General features: G+C 37.0%; 1 protein-coding gene and 1 pseudogene across 4 annotated transcripts in view; both read right to left on the minus strand.

The window, feature by feature from the left end:
* Positions 1-19961, minus strand: part of ENOX2 (ecto-NOX disulfide-thiol exchanger 2) — a 348870-nt gene that overhangs the window by 178474 nt on the left and 150435 nt on the right. The gene's annotated exons all lie outside the window — the stretch shown is intronic.
* Positions 19323-19534, minus strand: LOC114005595 (uncharacterized; annotated as a pseudogene).

A 19961-nucleotide genomic window follows, 5' to 3' on the forward strand; every position in this document is an offset into this window, starting at 1 on the left:
TTCATTTTATTTGGCAATTTTAAATGGTATTGCTTTTTAATTTCAGTGTGCATGTGTCCATTACTAATACAGAGAAATGCAATTGCTTTTTGTATGCTTATCTTGCATCCTGCTATCTTAGTGAATTCATTATTAGTTCTAGGAGCTGCTTTTTCTTTGTAGATTCCTTAGGATTTTTTATAAGAGTTTTTGCCTTATGGCATGTGTGCTCACCAGAAAGAGAGAGACAGAGACAGTGAGAGGGAAAGTGAGAAATCACCCCCCAAGGGGGATGGCCACACTGCAATCCCTTCTCCTCCTGGGATCTTGGGAACGCATACACACACATGCACCCGATGTGATTTTCAAGCCACCAGGTCCAGAATGTGAACTGCAGTCAGACATGTAGGAGTCCAGTGACATAACCACTACATCATCTACTGACTCCCTTAGGATTTTCTATGTACACAATATCATCTGCAAATAAGGTCAGTTTTACCTTTCTGATCTGTAATATTTTATTTCCTTTTCCCATCTTATTTTCATTGACTAAAACTTCTAAAGTATATTGAATAAGAGTAGGCATCCTTGCCTTCTTTGTAATCATAGAAGGAAACCAATTCAGTCTTTCACTAGTAAATACAATGTTAGCTATAGGTTCTTTGCAAATGCTCTTTATCAAATTGAGAAAACTGACCTCTATTCCTGCATTTCTGAGGGATTTTTTATAATCATGAATGCTGTTTAATTTTTTCAAGTTCTTTTTCTGCATTGATTAATAGGACCATGTGATTTTTTCATGTTTAGCCTATTAATATGGTAGATTACACTGCTTGATTACCATATGTTGAACTATAGTTGCAGCCCTGGAATAAACCTTAGTTGGGCATGGTTGTAATTCTTTCAGTATACTGCTAAATTTGGTAAGCTAATATTTTGTTAAGGATTTTTACATCTATAATCATGAGAGATAGTTTTCTATTTTGCGTGGATTTTGTCTCTTTTTTGCATTGGGGTATTATCAGTTTCATAAAATCAACTGGAAATTGTTCTCTCCTCTTCTATTTCCTAAAAGAGATGATATAGAATGGTATTAATTATTCTTCAAATGTTTGATACAATTCCACAGTAAATTCTACAGAATTCTACAGTAAAACCATTTAGCTACAGATATTTGATTTTGGGATATATTAGATTATTAATTCATTTTCCTTAATACTATGTGGCTATTCAAATGATCTGTTTCATTTGTGTGAATTGTGGTAGTTTGTGTTTCTTGAAGAAGTGGTTAATTTTTACCTAAGTTGCTAAATTTATGTAAGTAGAATTGTTCATGGTATTCCATTATCTTCTTGATAACTGCAGAATTTGTACTGATTTTCTGTTTCATTCTTGACATACATAATTTGTGTTTTCTCTCTTTTTTTTTCTCTGTCTTGCTAGAAGGGTTGTTAATTTTGTTATTTTTGGAGGGAAAAGATTCTGTTATTTATTTCATTGATCTCCTATACTGTTTTTCTGTTTTCAGTTTCATTGAGTTCTGCTCTTATTTTTATTATTTCTACCTCCTTCTTGATTTAGGTTTATTTTTCTCTTATTTTTCTAGATACTTAAGGTGGGAGCTTATATTTGATTTGAGACTTTTCCTCTTTCCTAATGTATATAGTTAAGGCTACACATTTTTCTCTCAGCACTGCTTTAGCTGTTTTCCACAAATGTCAATATGTTGTGTTTTCATTTTCATTTGATTAAAGGAGATTTCTAAATTTTTTTCTTGAGACATCTACTTTGATCCATGAGTTATCTAGCAATGTGTTATTAATTTTCTCAGTGTTTGGTGGTTTTCCTATTATCCTTCTGTTATTAAATTCTAGTTTAATTCCATTGTGATTGGAGAGCATACTCTGTATGATTACAATTCTTTTTAGACCTGTTGAGGCAAAATTTCTTTTATGACCCAGGATATGATCTATTTTGGTGTGTTCTGTGAGCAGTTGAAGAGCATGCGTATTTTGTTATTGTTAGATCCTATTGTTTCATATTTCTGTTGAGTTCTTATATACCCTAGTGGATTTTCTATTTGTTATATAAATTATTGAGGTACCTAACTAAGATTATGGATTTGTCTAGTTCTTTTTTCTGTTCTATCAGCTTTTGTTTACATATTTTGCGGCACTTTTGTTTGCTGTATATGTATTTAGAATTGCTATTTCTTGGCGAATTAACACTTTCATCATTATATAATCTCTCTTTTTATCCCTAGCAATTTTCTTTCCTATAATGTCTACATTTTCTTATGTTAAAATAGTCACTACTGCTTTCCTCTGATTAATGTTTGCCCATATTTTTGCTAACTATGTTTTTCTTCCTTTCTTGATCTTCTCCAGTCTCTTTCTTCACATTTCTTTTTTTTTTTTTCTTTTTTTCTGAAGAGGTTTTTGCTATAGGGCGTGTGCACTCACCAGAAAGACAGAGAGAGACAGAGAGACAGAAAGTGAGAAATCACCCCCTAGGGGTGATGACCATGCTGCAATCCCTTCTCCTCTATTCTCCTCTCGGGATCTTGGGCACGCACACACACGCACCTGGCGTGAGTTTAAGCCACCAGGTCCGGGACTCAAACCTTGCAGCGACATAGTCATTGCACTACCTGCTGGTCCCACTTTCTTCACATTTCTTTTCTGCTTATAGAACTGCCATTTACACTCTTTTACAGGTCTCCTGGTGATAAATTCACTTAGTTTTCTTCCACCTAAAAAAGTCAAGATTTCTCCTTCATTACTGAAGAATATTTTCACTGGATATAGGATTGTGCTTCCATGGTTTGTGATGAGAAATCTGCCTCATTTTCATTACTTCTCCCTTGTAGGTAAGGTGTTGTGTTTATCTGTCTTGATTAAAGATTCTTGTTTCAGGGCTGGCAGGTGGCGTGGTAGTTAAGGGCACTGGACTCCCACATGGCCAACCACGATTTGAGTCCCGGACCTGGTGGTTTGCTTTCTCAATTTCCATCTCTTTCTCTCTCTTTTTCTTCCTCTCTTTCTCCCTCTCTGGTCAAATTAAAATTAATTAATTAAATAAATAAAGTTAAATAAAATAATTCTTAAAAAAAAAGGATTCTTTGTTTTTAGCTTTCAGAAGTTTCAATACAATGTACTTTGGTGTGGATTTCTTTGGGTTTATCCTGTTAGGAGTTTGCTCACCTTCTTGGGAAAATTCAAGGACATTATTTTCTCAACAACTTTTTACTTTCCTTCTCTTCGTTTCTCTTTCCTAGACTCTGATGACATGAATGTTTCTATTGTTATAATGCCAAATGTCACTTAGACTCTATTAATTTTATTTTCTCTTTGTTGTTCTGATTGCGTATTTTCTATTTTTCTATCTTCCAATTCACAGATTCTTTCCTTTGTCTTCTCTGTTCTGTTATCTGTTGATAACTATTAATAGAGCTTTTATTTTTGGTTATTACTGTATTTTTCAGTTCTAAACTTTCCATTTGGTTCTTCTTTATGTCTTTTGTATCTTTGTTGAGCCTTTCTGAAGACTTCTTGCTGATTCCTTTACATGTGTTTCAAGTGTGCTCAGAATTGATCACTGAAGGAATTTTATCATGTCCGTTTTAGAATCTTTGTCAGATAATTCTAAAATCTGTCATCTCAGTGTTAACATCTATTTGTAGTCATTTTTAAATTTAGTTTGAAATCTTCTGGGTTCTTTGTATGAGGTATTATTTTCAATTGAAACATGGATATTTTGAGTATTATGCTATAAGAGACTGTATCTTATTTAAACACTCTGTTTCAGTTGGCATTGTTTAACATTCTGGCAGGGGACAGGAAAGGTGCCATTCAGTGACTATTGCCAGGTGGAGGTAGAGGTCCAGTTTCCTCATGTGACTTCTATTGACATTGAAGGAGGTGATGATCTCCTCATTGCTAATGGACAGGGGTAGAAGTTCTAGCTCCATAGTAGTTTCCAGTGACACCTTGTGGAGGGAGTGAGCTTGTTTCTCCTAGGCAATGATGACAGTCACACATCTCCACTAGATCCCCTCTGATTCTACCTCCATGGGTAGACTTCATAACTATCAACTGTCAGGGAGAAGTTGGAAGCCCAGTCTCCCTGATGTTTTTTACTGATATGGTGGGAGAAAGGTGAGATGGTTCATTGCTGGCCAGTGGGAATGAAAGCTCCAACTTGGTACTTTGACTTCTCTCACACAACCCTGGTTCCTGGCAAGGGTATTGGATTACCTTATTAGAGGTTTATGAAGGTGGAAATCTAAGGTCCCTACATGGCTGGGAGTGGTTGAGAGTAGGGCCACAGTTTTTTTCTGCACTGTATGGCTGGAGTAGAGCGCTAAGCTATTGTCTACATTTTTTTTTTACCTTACTTGCATGCAATTTTCTAGTCCTCTGGCTAGAAGGACCAAAACAAGCTTTTGGGGGCTTTTATTCTGTCTGTATCCATTGTTGTTTCTGGTTTACCAGTTTTTTCAGTTCTAATTGTGAGACAAGAGTCAAAAAGAAAAACCAGAGAATTCATTGACAGATAGTTCCTCAGCTTCCAAAGTCATTAGACATTCTAGCTTTTCTGCAACTTTCAGTCTTCTTTGGATTTGTTTTTTCCTATATAATATTCAGAGTTTTTAATTGTACTTTCTGGGAGGTATAGAAAAAGCATGTTTACTCCAATATCCCAGAAGGAGAAGTTCCCCCATATGTTTTAAAATTTAAGATACTCATGCTTGAAGGGACATATATAGTCTAATCTCTTCAGATGACTTCTTCTTCTACTAGTCTTTCAGTTTTCTTTTTCCTGTTATGCATTGAACCTCTTTTCAAAAAAAAAAAAATCAGATAACCACTCTAAGTCCTTTTTTCTCCACTGTGACATTAAAAACTTGTTCTCTTAAAAAGGAATAGTTCAGCTTTTTTGATGATGAGAATAGAGAATGTTTGTGGCAAAGAATGAAGAGAAAGTACCATGTGAGTTCTGATAAATAAATAGTTATAGCTAACAGACTTATAGACCCTGGCTAGGAGCACAGTTTTTTTGTGTAACTAACCATTCATCATACACTATAATTTTCTAGAAGAATGCCCTAGTTCAGTACCATCTGCCACTATTAGATTAATACACTATTATGGTTTTGAGTACCAAAGTCATAATATACAGAGGTTATAGCTTTTGGTGTTGGTAACATCCTAAAATACATGTATACTTTAATAATTAAAAGAAAGCACAATTCAATGAAAGAAATGTAATGGATTTATACAAGGTTGAAAACTCAGAAACTATTAAATTTTGAACCTAATCCTTTCAGTCATTTGTGGTGACCTCATGTAAATTAAATTTCTAATGATCAATTCTCAGGAATAACAGAAAGAGGATGAGCGTTTGACAGAGGTAAAATGAGAAAGAGTAGGAAATGCTAGAAATGACAACTCCCATTTACCTGGCCTTCTCTTGTATTGAAAACACTAGGCTAAGGACTTCATTATTCAAGCATTTATTTAGGGTCTCAGGTACATAAAATTATGCTAATCATGACTCTTGCTTCATGAAATGCTTAGCACTGGGTATTTAGTTATTTAGCCACCTAATTTCAATAGTGTAATAAGCACCTGCAAATACACAATCATCTAACTTTAAGTGTCATTCCACCCCTACCTTATGAGTCCTCCCTACCCTCAGCCAAGATAACTATCATCCTGAATCCTTTGTTCATCATCCCCTTTCCTTTTTATATAATTTTATTATTTTATTATAGCTACCGTAACCTCAAATTATATATATTTTACTTTTAACTTCATGAAAACATATCATGCTCTATATAATCTTATAGGGCTCACATTTAAATTTATTATATTGTTAAGATTAATCCATATTTTTGTGTGTGGCTGTATTTCATTCGTACTGAATGCTATGTAATATTCCACTACATGAATACACCACATTTTAGTAATCTATTCTTTCTTTCTTTTTTTTTTTTTTATTTTCCCAGATATTTTTGGTATAGGGCACATACACTTGCTGGAGAAAGAGAGAGAGAGAGAGAGAGAGAGAGAGAAAGAAATCACCGAGCATGTGGAACGGTAATGCCACAATCCCTTCTGCTCCATTCTTATCTCGTGATTTGGGGCACGCATGCACATGCACCCAGTGTGAGTTTTAAGCCGCTGGGTCCAGGATGTGAACCGTGGTCGACTACATGGGAGTCCAATGATGTAATTATTATGCCATCTGCTGGTTCCAGTATTTCATTCTTAATGTTGATGGGAATTTAGGTTGTTTCTAGATTTTTTTTATTGTGAACCATACTGCTACAAACATACTTCTATGTCTCCTTTTGTATGTGAATAACAGATTCTTTGGGGTATTTATCTAGGAGTAGAATTTTGAGGTTGTAGGTTATATGAATGTTCAGTTTATGGAGGTAATGAAAAACTGTGTTCCAAAGTGCTTGGAGCAATTTATATATGTTCCTGTCAGTAATATATAAGTTTATTCTTTATATAGAATGGAGGCTTCAGACACTTGTACTTTGTTCTTTCTGGAAACTCCAGTTGGGAAAGGCAGCTTGGTATCATTACTTTGTATTTCTTGATCAATCAGTTGGGTATAAAATGATACCTTACTGTGATTTAATTTTAATTTTTCCGATTAACAATGATACTGAATTTCTCTTCACAATTTGCCATATATGTTTGCAACTCTGAGAAATGTCCGTTCATGTCTTTTATCCATTTTCTTGGGACTGCCTATGCCTTCTTAATAATTTTTACAACATTTTTATGTATCCTTATATATTTTTTGTCAGTTGTATTTTGTGAATATTTTCTCCCAAGCTGTAACTTGTTTTTTCTCATTCTTTAAGATGTATTTTGATTAACAAAATCTTAAATTTTAATTTCATTAAATCAGCATTTTATTTTATGGTCAATTTTGGGTGGGAATCTAAGGACATCTTTCACTATTCAGAGGCTAGGAAGATATCCACTGACATTTTCTACCACAAGTTTTAAAATTTTGTTTTTCAAATTCATATTCTTAATTGATCTTATATAGGCTGTGAGATAGGATTTATTTTCATATTTTTCCATATGGATAACCACTTTTCCAGCTCCATTTATTTACTACTCATTTGTATCTCCTTTTTTAAAAATTTATTTATTTAATCACTACACATCTTTGTAGAATACACAATCATCTTCACTTATTAAATGTGATCTCTACACTTCTCACTGATCTGCCGTGCTACTTTTATAGTACAGGTATATCAGAGCTCCATACACTTATGAGTCTATTTATGAGCTCTTTACTACATTCTGAAACTTTTATATTCATTATTTCATATAGTCTTCACAAGAAGCAATCTAACATTGACTGTTTAATGTAATCCCCCAAATAGTCTAAGAAGGCAGGTGCTATTTTCTCCAGTTTAGGAAACTAAGGATAAGAGAGGCTGGTAACTTGTTCAAGATCACTGACTAGATTATGGCAGCTTCAAGCTGAAGATTCCAAAGCCCATGTTTTATTTATCTATTCATTTTTAACTTTCCAGAGGGCATGTACTCTTTCCAGAGAGAGAGAAGAAAAAGGAAAAAGCACCTCTCAGTGGAGTGTGGTCACATTACAATCCCTTCTCAATTTCTTCATCTTGTCAGGATTTTGGGCACACACACATATGTATTCTGCATGATTTTCAAGCTGCCAAGTCCATAATTTGAATCATCTGGTCAGCCATGTGGGTTCTAGCTCCCTTAACCACTGGGCCATGGAGCCAGCCCAGACTCCAGCTTTAAAGATTCAATCAATAATGGGTCTTAATCCACTATCTCATAAGGATATTATGAAAGCCAGTAAATACCAGAGGCAGTAAGTTGTATGTTTAGCTCTGTACTAGTTATTGGGTGATCTGAGGTAGGGTTGGGAAGTGTTGTAAAGGACAGACAAGGTTTCTGTTCAAATGTTATCTATTCAGACAACCTTTCCTTGACCACCATATCTAAACTGCAGCCCTTATTCATCTTGTACATCCTTAACCTGCATTATTATCATTATTATTTTAGATAACTGAACACATGAATTTATATATCTATTTGCTCATCTATTATCTGTCCTGGCCACTAGAATAAGGGCAGGAACAATGTTTTATTTAGTACTGTATGTCTATAACCTAAAACAGGGCCTGGCAGAGTAGGCATGTGGTAAATATTTGCGGAATGAATTGATTATGAATGAATGAATTAATGGACAAGATAAGATAAAGCTTCTATCATTGGAGAATGAATAATCTAAGGGGGAATATGTTGAGTTTCAGAAACAAAACCCTGGGGCCAGCAGGCAGTATAGTGGTTAAGGTGGTGGACTCCCACATGGATGTCCAGGATTCAAGTCCTAGACCTGGAGGTTTGAAAATCATGCTGGGCATGAGTGTGTGCATACCCAAAATCCCAAGAGTAGAATGGAGGAGAAGGGACTGTAGTGTAGCCATCCCCTCAGGGGGTGATTTCTTACTTTTCCTCTCATTGCCTCTCTCTCTTTCTCCAGTGAGCACACACATACTATGACAAAAACCTTAAAAAAAAAAGAAGGAAAAGAAAAAAAAAGAAACAAAATACGATGAGAAAAATGTACTCATTCATTCAGTACATTTACTAGGTACCTACTATGCATGCAGCAAAGTGATGGGTACTGATGAAAGAGATGTAAAGATGAATAAGACATCGTCCTTGCCTTTATTAACTTATAAGCTACTATGATCTTCATGTATATAAAAATGTACATAAATACAAAATACAGGACTAAAAATACTGAGAGCTATAAGAGGAATGAAATGCTAATTTGAACACAGAAAATTTTAATTCAGACTGGGAGATCCGGGTAGGCTTAATGGTAGAGGTGGTTATGTTCGAAATGGGCTTTGGCAATGCTTTCCTTCAAATGAGATGAAAATTGTAGAAGTAAAATCAATGCATATTTATGTAGCCAAGATTACTCCTTGTAGATATCTCAGCATAAATTATCCAGAGCTGTGGTGAATCATTTTCATGTTGGGGAACAAATTAAATTTTGCCTGGTTAAGAGGAGGATATTCTGGGTAGAGGGAATAGATTAAAAAACAATAGATGATTGTTCACTTTCTCTCCGTCTGCCTTTCTCCAGCAAGCACATGCATCCTATGGTAAAAATATGGCATGTTCTGGTAAGAAGTCCAAATTTGTTTTAATGGGGCTCAAGGGAGGGTGCCTGGTAGGAGACAACTTTGGCTAGGATTTAAAATCAAGGTTTCAGGCTTGTTTGAAACTTTTGGGGAACCACATGACAGTGGAGGGAGGCTCACCATCATTGACAGTTATTTTGCTTTTCCTTCTTTCTTACTGTCTTCTTTTCTCTTTCCTTTTTTCCCATAGCAGAAAACAATAGAGAGAAAGAGGAAGAGAAAGAGAGAGAGAGAGAAGAGAGAGAGAGAGAGAGGAGAGGAGAGAGAAAGGATAGACATAGGATCAAGTCATAGTTCTTCCACTGAACTATGACATGATGTTTGATGTTTAGAAACTTGGTTCAATTAAAGCTTGGGGGGGGGTTTCTCTCTCTCTCTCTCTTTTTTTTTCCTTTTTAGAGATTTATGCTATAGGCACATGCACTTGACAGAGCAACAAAGAGAGAGAGACAGAAAACGAGAAATCACCCCCCGGGGGGATGGCCATGCTGTAATACCTTCTCTACCATTCTCCTCTTGGGGTTTGGGGCATGCACACACATGTGTCTGGTGTCAGTTTTAATCCACTGGGTCAGAGACTCAAATTGTGGTCAACTATGTGGGAGTCTTGCAACATAACCATTATGTCATCTGCTGGTCCTTGTTTTCTAATACTATCAATATGTCCTTTCCCCTGAACATATTTCTTTTCTTTTATAAATTTGCTATAGAGTGTGTGAGCTTGCTGGAAAAGGATGGAGAGACAAAGAGAGAGAAAGTGACAAAGTACCCCTCAAGGGGATAGCAATGCCACTATCTCGTCTCCATTTTCCTCTGGGGATTTTGAGCACATATGCACTTACACCTAACTTTTTTTTTCAAGCTGCTGGGCCTGGGAATTGAACCTTGCTCCCAGCAAGGTGGGATCCAGCTGTCCCAACCACCATGCCACTTTCTGGCCCTGAATTTATTTCTTATAAGTTGCTCTAATAAGTTTCTAGCCACCACCACTCCCTCACAAAGGGCATGTCTATAGCCAAACAGATACAAATGTGACTGCATTTCTCAGGCATGTTGGTTGAGAAGCAATAAACTAGATGAAGGTGAAGTGGCCCACTTCTTATCATCCCACCCTACTCTCCACCACCTTGTAGCACACTCTCATTCTTTTCTGATTGCCAGCTAATCTTTCAGTCTAATAGAGGCTCTCTCTTTAGGGATTGCTTGGCCCTTCTGGAGATATTCAGGGCTGTAAATTCTTGTCCTGACAGAAAACTAGCCACGAGTGGCCAAGGAAATCTGAAAGATTTGAACACCTGCTCTAAGAAAAGGGCACAGAATTACTGGGCTGCTGCTAATGTGCAAAAATAACTCAGGGGCTTTCTCAGAAGCAAAGGCAGTCTGATCCTTTCAAAGAACAACTGTGAGAAATGGTGTGAGTATGTGTGTGCAGGGAGGGCAGGATACAGAGAGATGGAATTCTAAATTATAAAGCTATCCTCGAAGGTCTGATTCTTTTGAACTTCTCACTGAATCTAAACTCAAAAATAGCTTGGATAGGGGTCAGAGGTAGAGAGGGGAAGAAGATGATAAATCCAATATTCACAGTCATTTTTTTTAAAGCTGACCTACTGGGAAGAAAGTTTTAAATTGCACAGAAATGAAAATGTACCCTCAGCATGAAGCTCTATGGAACCTAATTATTGGAGCAAATGTTTACTGAATTAAACTGCAATACTAACACTGCCTGTTTCAGAATCTAGGGGAAGCATTTCCTTCTCAAGCCATGTTCAGTCTGCAACAGGAAGCCAATTATCACCCCAGAACATTTCTCAGTGAAAAATGTATCATTCCTTAGGACACTAACAGCTTAAGCAGGCTTATGTCCCCATCTCATGGTTTTCTCTTATTACTATTATATGTATATATATATATATCCATATATATATATGTATACATATATATATATATATCTTACCATCTAAATACCTATCAGTCCAAACACAGATCATTTTCACTTAGACAACTGAAAGGTGTCACTAACACTTGAACAAAGGAAACTTTGAAGAAGGAAAAGGTGTTTTTTTTTTTTTTTTGCTTACTTGTAGCCCACATCAGCTTTTTCTGAAAACAGAATAATAGGGTTCCTGAGAGAAAATATATATGAAACAGGTGCTGGTATGGATTAAATGATAAATTCTATTATATTACTTTCATATAAACTCAGTAATTCTAAATAAAAACTAACAGAGGTGGTCAGTCACTTTAGAATTTCTATAGAAGTGCTTTTTATCAATATAATTAAACAATTACTATTGGGTCATCAGAAAAGTCATGAGCATTTTCCTATGTTCTTTTATGCAAAAATGCATCGTGACTTTTCTGATGACTCAATATTTACCAGATGTACGTAGGCCCTTGCAGACTGAAGTCAGGTCTTATGAATCTCTCAGTTTTTGCTAGAAACTAGCATATTCATCTACCCTTCCATCCAACATCATATGACACATACTAAACATCCAATAAATGTTTGCCAAATAAATGTATCAGTATATCATTTATTTGCAATTGTCTATTGCAACGAATTCTTCCAAAGTAGTTGCATAAAAGGCTAAATAGTTTCTTGACAGTGTTGTAAAAATCTGATCAGCAACATTTCTCCTTAGATAAGACTAACTTTTATAGTCATAAAAAAAATGGATGGGAATTTAAGAGATTTTCCATGTGCCAAAAGGAGTTCCATTTCCCTTTATAGATACCAGATAGAACTTTTCCAGACCTCCTTCTGTGTAACCAAATATTTTCGAGTAGCAACCAAACATTCCGAAGTGTCTAAGCTGAGTATCCCAGCAGAAGACAGCTGGGGACAGCAAGTTAGGATGGCCAGAGTTTACACCATGTTTACATTCCCTTTAGCACATACCAGCTTCCACAGCTATAAGACAGGTGTGCCCTGCTACCCTATTTTCCTCTCAGAAAGCACCTGGAGGCTATCTGGGAAACAGATCATGAGCTTCACTGCCAACCACTATATGTGGGATGAAGAAATTTTCTGCCTCTATGGTTGGGAAAATAGGATTGAACATACACACTTCAACTTTTGGAGACAAAAGGATAGACATGTGACACTGGGGCTGCACTGAAATATCCAAAAGATGTGGTTTTCCATTCTAACAGAAATGACAAGAGAATCTACGACTTGAAAATAACTGTATAAAATAGACTTGATGCGAAAGAACACAGCACAAACAATGTTAACATACATGAGAAAACATTTGTAACATGTTTAGCAGAAAAAAATTATTTCCATGACATAAAAAGAACACTTAGAATTTTATAATAAAAAAAGAAAAAGAAGCAAAGGATATCACAAAAATTGATAAGAGAATCACAAAGGACTAGTAAAGACTTGAAAAATATGCTTGAATTCACTATTCATCAGAGAAATGCAAATAAGTTAAAGCCATAAGAAACTGTCATTTCTGACCTGTCAAATTGCCAAAAATTCATAGGATTAATGATATGTGTTGGCAAGAAGCCAGGGAATGGCCTCAAACAGCAGAGTTGGGAGTGTAGCTTGGTAAACCCTTTGTAGGAATCACTGTGTTATTATTAGTCATTGAAATGTGCAAAGCCCTTAAACCCGCCCACCCTGAGATTTTATTTCTTGGACTCTATTCTGTTGTTCATGTATAGAGAGTCATGTTCACAGATGTTCTTTGTTCACTGCTTGTGGTAGCAGCCAATAGACAGGGATAACCTATCCATCTACAAGAGGAGTCTGATAGTAAATTTTCCAATCACTGATGTGGCCTACCAGGCAGTTCTTAAAAAGAAGAGAGAGACCATCAGATGGTGTAATGGCTACATCACTGGACTCCCACATGGCAAACCACAGTTCAAGTTTCGGACTCAGCAACTTAGAAAAACTCATGCCAGGCACCTGTGCTTGTGTATTCAAAATAAGAGATACTACACTACACTTTATGGGAATGAGGACTGTGCTAGGAAGAACTTCTGAATACAAGCTCCGTTCTGCCTAAACCTGGAACCTTAGGCAAGTCACTTAGGCTGAATCACAGTTGACTTATCTGTTAGTACAGATAATTATGTTCTGCTTAAAGAGAGAGAACTGGGCCAGATGATTTTACTCCCTTTTTCATTGTTAGGCTTTATGACTCGTCAAGCCCTAACAGTTCCAGAAGGATATAGCCTCATGTTTCTGTCCCTACTCCTACAACACTGATTCCAGTCCATACTTCACTTTCCTAGGCCATTTCAAAAGACTTCAAACTTGTTGCTCTAGTTTTGCCCCTTTACAATCTATGATAAAAATGTTTTGGTTAGAGTATCTTCTGAAAAGTACAGCTTGGATCACATCATTACCTTCTTCAGAAACCTTAGAAAGCAGCTGGCATAGAGAAAAGGGCACAGGACCTTTCATCTAAAAACTCAGGTTTGCACAGCTCATTGACTTCTTGGGCAAGCTGGTAAGCTTGTGAATCTCCATCACCTCATGTGTAAAATGCGAGTACTAATGGGATCTTCTTCACTGAGTTATGGTGTACAGGCCTTCACCTATTGGTGTGTCGAATCCTAAGTCACACTTACCTTCATCAGCTACGGGCCTAGTGGGAAGGCAGAGAATCAAATTCCTTGGCTCCCACTACTTGACTCACTCCAATCAAGGCAGAAAACACTCCTGGCATTCTGAACTGCAACACAAAGCTTTCTAATTGACCAACTGGCTACTTGACAGGAGGACAAAAAGTGAAAGGCATCTCCCTCTTTATAGGTATGCCACACATAGAGTGCACCCTGCAGCAAAGGAGAAAAGTCTTAATTGATGGCAAGCCCCAGCCTTGAGAATCTGTAGTCCTCTCTGCACACACCTGATGTGGTAAGAACTGCTTAACGGAGACCTGGCACAAAATCAAGAGAAGCTGAAATCTTGTGATTACCCTGCTGAGATAATTTAGGATGCATTAGTCAATGTTTCTCAGGCTGTTCATCCTCGATCAGGGTAATTATGGAGGGGAATAAAAAAGGCCAGATTAGAAAATGGCTTGCCAGCAGAACCACTATATTTGTATGAGATGATATTTAAATCAGCATCTGAAAACAGTATGTAGTCATGACTTGTTGCCTGCTCAGACTCTATGCCAAGTTCTGAAGTAAATTCAACACTTAGTATTCATCTCAGAGGGAATCTGGTTCCTGTGGCTTGTCATTACAGGCTTCTTAAAATCTCTCTTGACAGATTACAAAGGCCATTCATGCTGGAGATACTCTTCACTTTGCAAGACATACACAGTCTCCAGGAACTAATCTTGGGGAAAGGAGGCATATTCTCAACTTGATCTCTCCTTTTTCCAATGATCCAAACCAAGCATCTTCTGAAATTGTCTATCCTCTCCCCATAGCTTCCTGAGTGACAAGAGGAAAGCATATAGCATCTTTAACCCCATGCCAATCTGACATAAAATTACATGAAAATGCCTCTACTCTTCATCCCAGTTGTTCACTTGCACTTAATCTCTATCTGGCATAATGCCCAGCACATAATAGTCACTCAGTAAATATTTTCTTCTATTTACTGAGTATTTGCTATGAGTAGTCACACTTTCATAGCACTCAGCATAATTGCAAATGATTGTTTGTGTAATTATTTGCTTAATGACTGTCTTCCTCACGAGACAGTGTCACAAGGCCAGGGCTAGAGTCTGTCTTATTCACAGCTTATTGTGGTAGCTTAATGTCTACTACAATGCCTCAAACTTATTAAGATTAAATAAATATTCGCTGAACAAAAGAACACTATGTACTTATCACTATTTATTCATTTTCTCACTGAATCCTAAAAAATAACTCAGTATTCTTGGCATTATTATCTCAATTTTCCAAGTGAGAAAATGAGGCTCAAAGAACTGCAGTACTTACTTGCATGAGAGTCAGGACTCCAACCATGGTCTTAAGAGCTATTGGATCATTGGAAAAGTCATGACGTATTTTCCTATGCAAAAATGTATCATGACTTGGACCAGCAGTTAGTGTAATGGCTATGTCGCTAGACTCCCATGTAGTCGAACGCGGTTCGCGTCTCGGGCCCGGTGGCTTCAAACTCATGCTAGGCGCGTGTGCGTGCGTGCCCAAGATCCTGAGAGGAGAATGGAGGAGAAGGGATTGCAGCGTGGCCATCCCCTGTGGGGGGTGATTTCTCGCTTTCTGTCTCTCTGTCTGGCAAGTGCATGCGCCCTATAGCAAAAACCTCTCAAAAAAAAAAAAAAGTATCATGACTTTTCCAATGACCCAGTACTACTCTGTCTTCCTCTTTTAAGTCCTGTTCTACCAGTTACTAGTTGTAGCTTAGGAAAATTTCCTAAGTTTTCCAAGCATCAGTTTTTAAAAATCTATAAACAAAGGAGGGAATGGTATCTGTCCTACAGATTTATTATGAAGTCTGCTTGAGTTTACATATATATGTATATATAAAGCATTTGGTCATGGTGGTTGGCTTACAATCAATATTTAATAAAAGCTGTTGCTGCTATTATTGTTGCCATGGAATCAAGTACACAAAAGAAAGTAATTTTATCCAGAACTGCCACCTCCTGAAACCTGCATCCTCCCTCCCCACAAATTTGTGCACTCCATTTCTCCAATTGGGCATATCTCTAATGGCTTTGTGGACCAGTCTCATCAACCCTCACTGCATTTCATAAAACAGTTTGCACATGAAAGTTGCTTTTGCTTAAAGTTCAAATTTATAATAAGTAGAATAGTTTGAAATTACTTCTATTACACAAGCAATTGTTCAATGTGAAATACTATAACCTATATGGCTTAAATTGAATAGCTGACATTATTGAAAGAATTGAAGATCTGAGGGCCAGCCAGTGGCATGGTGGTTAAGGTGGGTGGATCTCATATGGCCAACTATACAGTTCAAGTCCCAGATTCAGCAGCTTGGAAAACATGGTGTGTGTGTGTGTGTGTGTGCACATGCTCCAAATCCAAGAGGATAAAGAAGGAGTTGTGGCATGACTATCTCCCCTGGGGGTGATAAATCACTCTATTTCTGTCTTTTTCTCTTTTGCTTGCTCTCTCCAGTGAACACACATGCTCTATAGCATTAAGAAAAAAAAAAAACTTTAAGATTTGACAAAAGTATCAAAACTGTCCCCTAGCCTACAACAAGAGGGAATTTAATCACCATGGACTTTTATTTCAATAGATAATCAGTGACTATCAGGAAATAGAGCAGAGAAAGAAAAGACTGCAAATTAGGTGGTTGCTTCTTTCTGTTTTGAGACACATAGAGAGGTCAACATTTACATAACTTCTTTATTTGCCATCTTTTGGTCTACTGCTTCATTGCCACTTTTATCACTTCAGTTCATGATAGAAAACTCTAGAGATATTCTGTCACAGGATACTAAAAACATCCAATATTCTGAACCACAGTGGCCTAGGTATACCTAGTTACTCTGATCCAGTATGATCAGCTGCACTGGTTTTCAAGCTAGCTGCATACTGGATACATCTGGGGTGACTTAGATCACACTGACACATGTTTTTCATACATTTTTATAATACTTAATCAATATCAGACACTGATTTTGGAACTATACTGCCCGGGTTTGAATGTCATCTCCTCTATATACTATTGGGTCATTGGAAAAATCATGACACATTTTTTTGCATAGAAAAACAGAAAAATATATCAAGACGTTTTTGACTAACCAATATGTAGACAATTTTTCTGTGTTTGTTTCCTTATCTGTAAAGATAATAACTGTATTTACTACATTAAGTTGCTGTCAAAATGAAATAAGTTAATACATTTAGAATACTTAGGACAGTGTCTGGCACACAGTTGGTGTTCCATAAGTATTTGCTAGCAGTAAAAATGTATTTGAATTGTTACTTTAGTATCATGGCAGAAAAGGAAGACCTATAGAGTTTGCAACTGCATATGGATGACAATGCTGAAATAGCAGCAGAGGTATTCTGCTTTCCAGATTCATGACAATGAAATTGCTTCACTATAAGGTAATCACTACCAGCTTTCCCTAGCATAAAAAAAAAATAAAACTAATAATAGGAGTCTAAAAAATCAAAGTTATGTTCATCTCAAAATAAACATCAACGTTGGGGGTTCTTGTCCCATTTGTCATATTCCATGGGGAGGAGGAAACTTCCATTTTGTTTATGAGGGGGACAGAGAAACTCTTTTGGGCCTTTGCACCCCATTTCATCCCCTCTTGCCCCTTAGCACAGGATGCAGATTGACTTATCTGACTGGTAAGAATAGAATAAAGATGAGTGCTCATTCATGGCCTAACCTGTGTATTCTGGCTCTCAGGTCTGATGCTGTCCATCTGAGATGACTCTCTCATAAAGTGAGAAGAGCTTAGTCGAGGTACAAGCACAGTGTTCTAGAGACAGGCCTGCGGGCTCTCCTTGCTCTTAATTTCTAGCTTCTACTGAAGTTTGACACAGGTCATCAATCTCAATGACAGGGTAAATGGTTTCCTCTGCTGATTTGATCATCCCCATAGGTGGGTATCAAGATCTAGACTTGGAGCTAGAGATACTAGGGAACCTCATCAGGCATTAGGCTCAAGACATGTTCTTCAATACAGTTTCCCCTGTAATAAGGCTGATACCATATTTTGCTCCTCACATGGTTTGTGCGTGTGTGTGTGTTTTCTTTTTTTTTCCCCTCAGTTTGATTCAGAATGGAAGGAGAAGGCAGTGTGGTTACTTCACACTCCCAAATCCTAACAAGCAGTAGCAGTAACCATAAGAACAGTATCTGACAGTTTTCAATATACTTTCCTATTAAACACATGTGGAAACTAAGGCTTAGAAATGGCTTATATAATTCCATGATTTAGCCAAGGTCCAAAGACTGATAATGAGTCATGAATCCAACACTAAAGCCACCACTCTCAGCATACTTTTTACTACATGTCTGAATATGCTCCTTTGTCTTATAAAGACCAGGAAAACCCTTATAGACTCCAAGGACAAGAATGACAGTTGCTTTGAGAATTTGACTAAACCAATAGGAGAGGAAAACAACTTCCCCAAATCTAAGAATCCTCTTACTCTGAAGCTGAATTTTACAAAACTGAGTTTTTATTTGTCAGACAAGTCTTTGACCAACATCAAGAAATTGAAAGAAATTCTGTAGACCAAATTATGCAACAAGGTTTAGATCACAAACAAAAACATAATTACAAAAATGTTTTCCCATTTAGATGGAGTAATCTTAAGGATGGGCTGGGATGGGGTGGGGGTACAAGGACTCCCCTGCCAAGTAATGTAGGTGTCACAAAGAGTTTCTTCTTTGTTTTACTGAGCTGGCTGAGCGCAACTCTAAAGAAGAAATTCCCTCCAAGGTGTTTCCCAGTCTCAAGCTCCTTTTCTATATTGAGATCAAAGGGCCTCCCCTGTGTGGCATCAACATACATCATGGAGACTCATGTACTACTGAATTAACATACTATAAATCATGTGATATTATTAGAATCATATTATTAGAATGAGGGAAGTCGCACTTCTAGGTTATAGATACGGTTTCTATGGTAAAAATGAATCAATTACATGCCACATAGTCCTAGCCAATTTAAAATGATTATATAGATCTGGTAATAACTATTTGGTCATAGGAAAGTCATGATGTATTTTTCTATGCAAAATTGTGTCATGACTTTCCCAAAAACCCAATAGTTCTTGTTCTCCTCCAAATTAGTCATGTGACTTTAGACAAGTCACTTCTCTGGGTCTTGGTTTTTTCAAAATGACAGAGTTAGATGAGATTGCTTCCAACTCTAAAATATTATGACTTAATATCCACCACTATGCTCTGTACTACCAATGGATGAGGCTGACTTATTTCAGCTCTGTTGAGAGAAAAACTTCTAAAGACTTAAGTGCAATGAAGTCACCAAATCATTCCACAGCTATTCCAAAGATGGAGGCAACCTAAGAGAGATGTATTTACATTTTTCTATCCTGCCTCATTTGTACTACCCTGTCTTCCCTCCCCAAGACAGTCCTACTGAGTTTATATCACAGTTGATAAGGAAGTCAGCTTTCTTTTTTTTTTTTTTTTTTTTTTTTACAGGGGAGAGCATGCACGCAGTCCCCCACTCCCACAAATTATGCACCCGAGTTTCCCGCATTTGGGGAAATCGCAGAGGTCAGCACACCTGCAGTGCAATGGGTTAGCCTCGCCCTGGGAACAGAGGTCGGCACACCTGCAGTGCAATGGGTTGGCCTCGCCCTGGGAAAACCACCTTCATGATCATGGTGTTTCCCCTGCCAGGTAAGTATTCTTTTTTGAGACTTTAGTTATCGAGATAATGGTTTTATTTCTTGAAATTGTCATCAGATAAAAATGTCCACAGAACTAAAGAAACTGAGCAGGGCTATTAGTCTACTCTTTTTCTTACTTTAATTCCATCTGAAGGAACAATAGGCTCTTCTTGCCTTTGGCAATATAATAATTCAGCTGACATGCTAGAAATACCACACACTAAGATATAAAATGGTGGCATTTTCTCCCTTTAAAAACAATCAATGCTTTCATTTGTGGACTTCAAAGTATATGTGAAGTAAAAGTTTCAGCCCTGTGAATCGGAGGTGAATTAAAGGGCTGAAGTGTCATAGAAAAGTTTCTTGGTTCACTGCCCTTCTAGGTAAGGAAAAAAAAACAAAAAACAAACAAACAAAAAAAAAAAAAACAAGTATTCCCAGGCAG

Source organism: Tupaia chinensis, unplaced genomic scaffold (genome assembly GCF_000334495.1).
Source record: "Tupaia chinensis unplaced genomic scaffold, TupChi_1.0 Scaffold144058_2, whole genome shotgun sequence".
Classification (NCBI taxonomy): domain Eukaryota; kingdom Metazoa; phylum Chordata; class Mammalia; order Scandentia; family Tupaiidae; genus Tupaia; species Tupaia belangeri.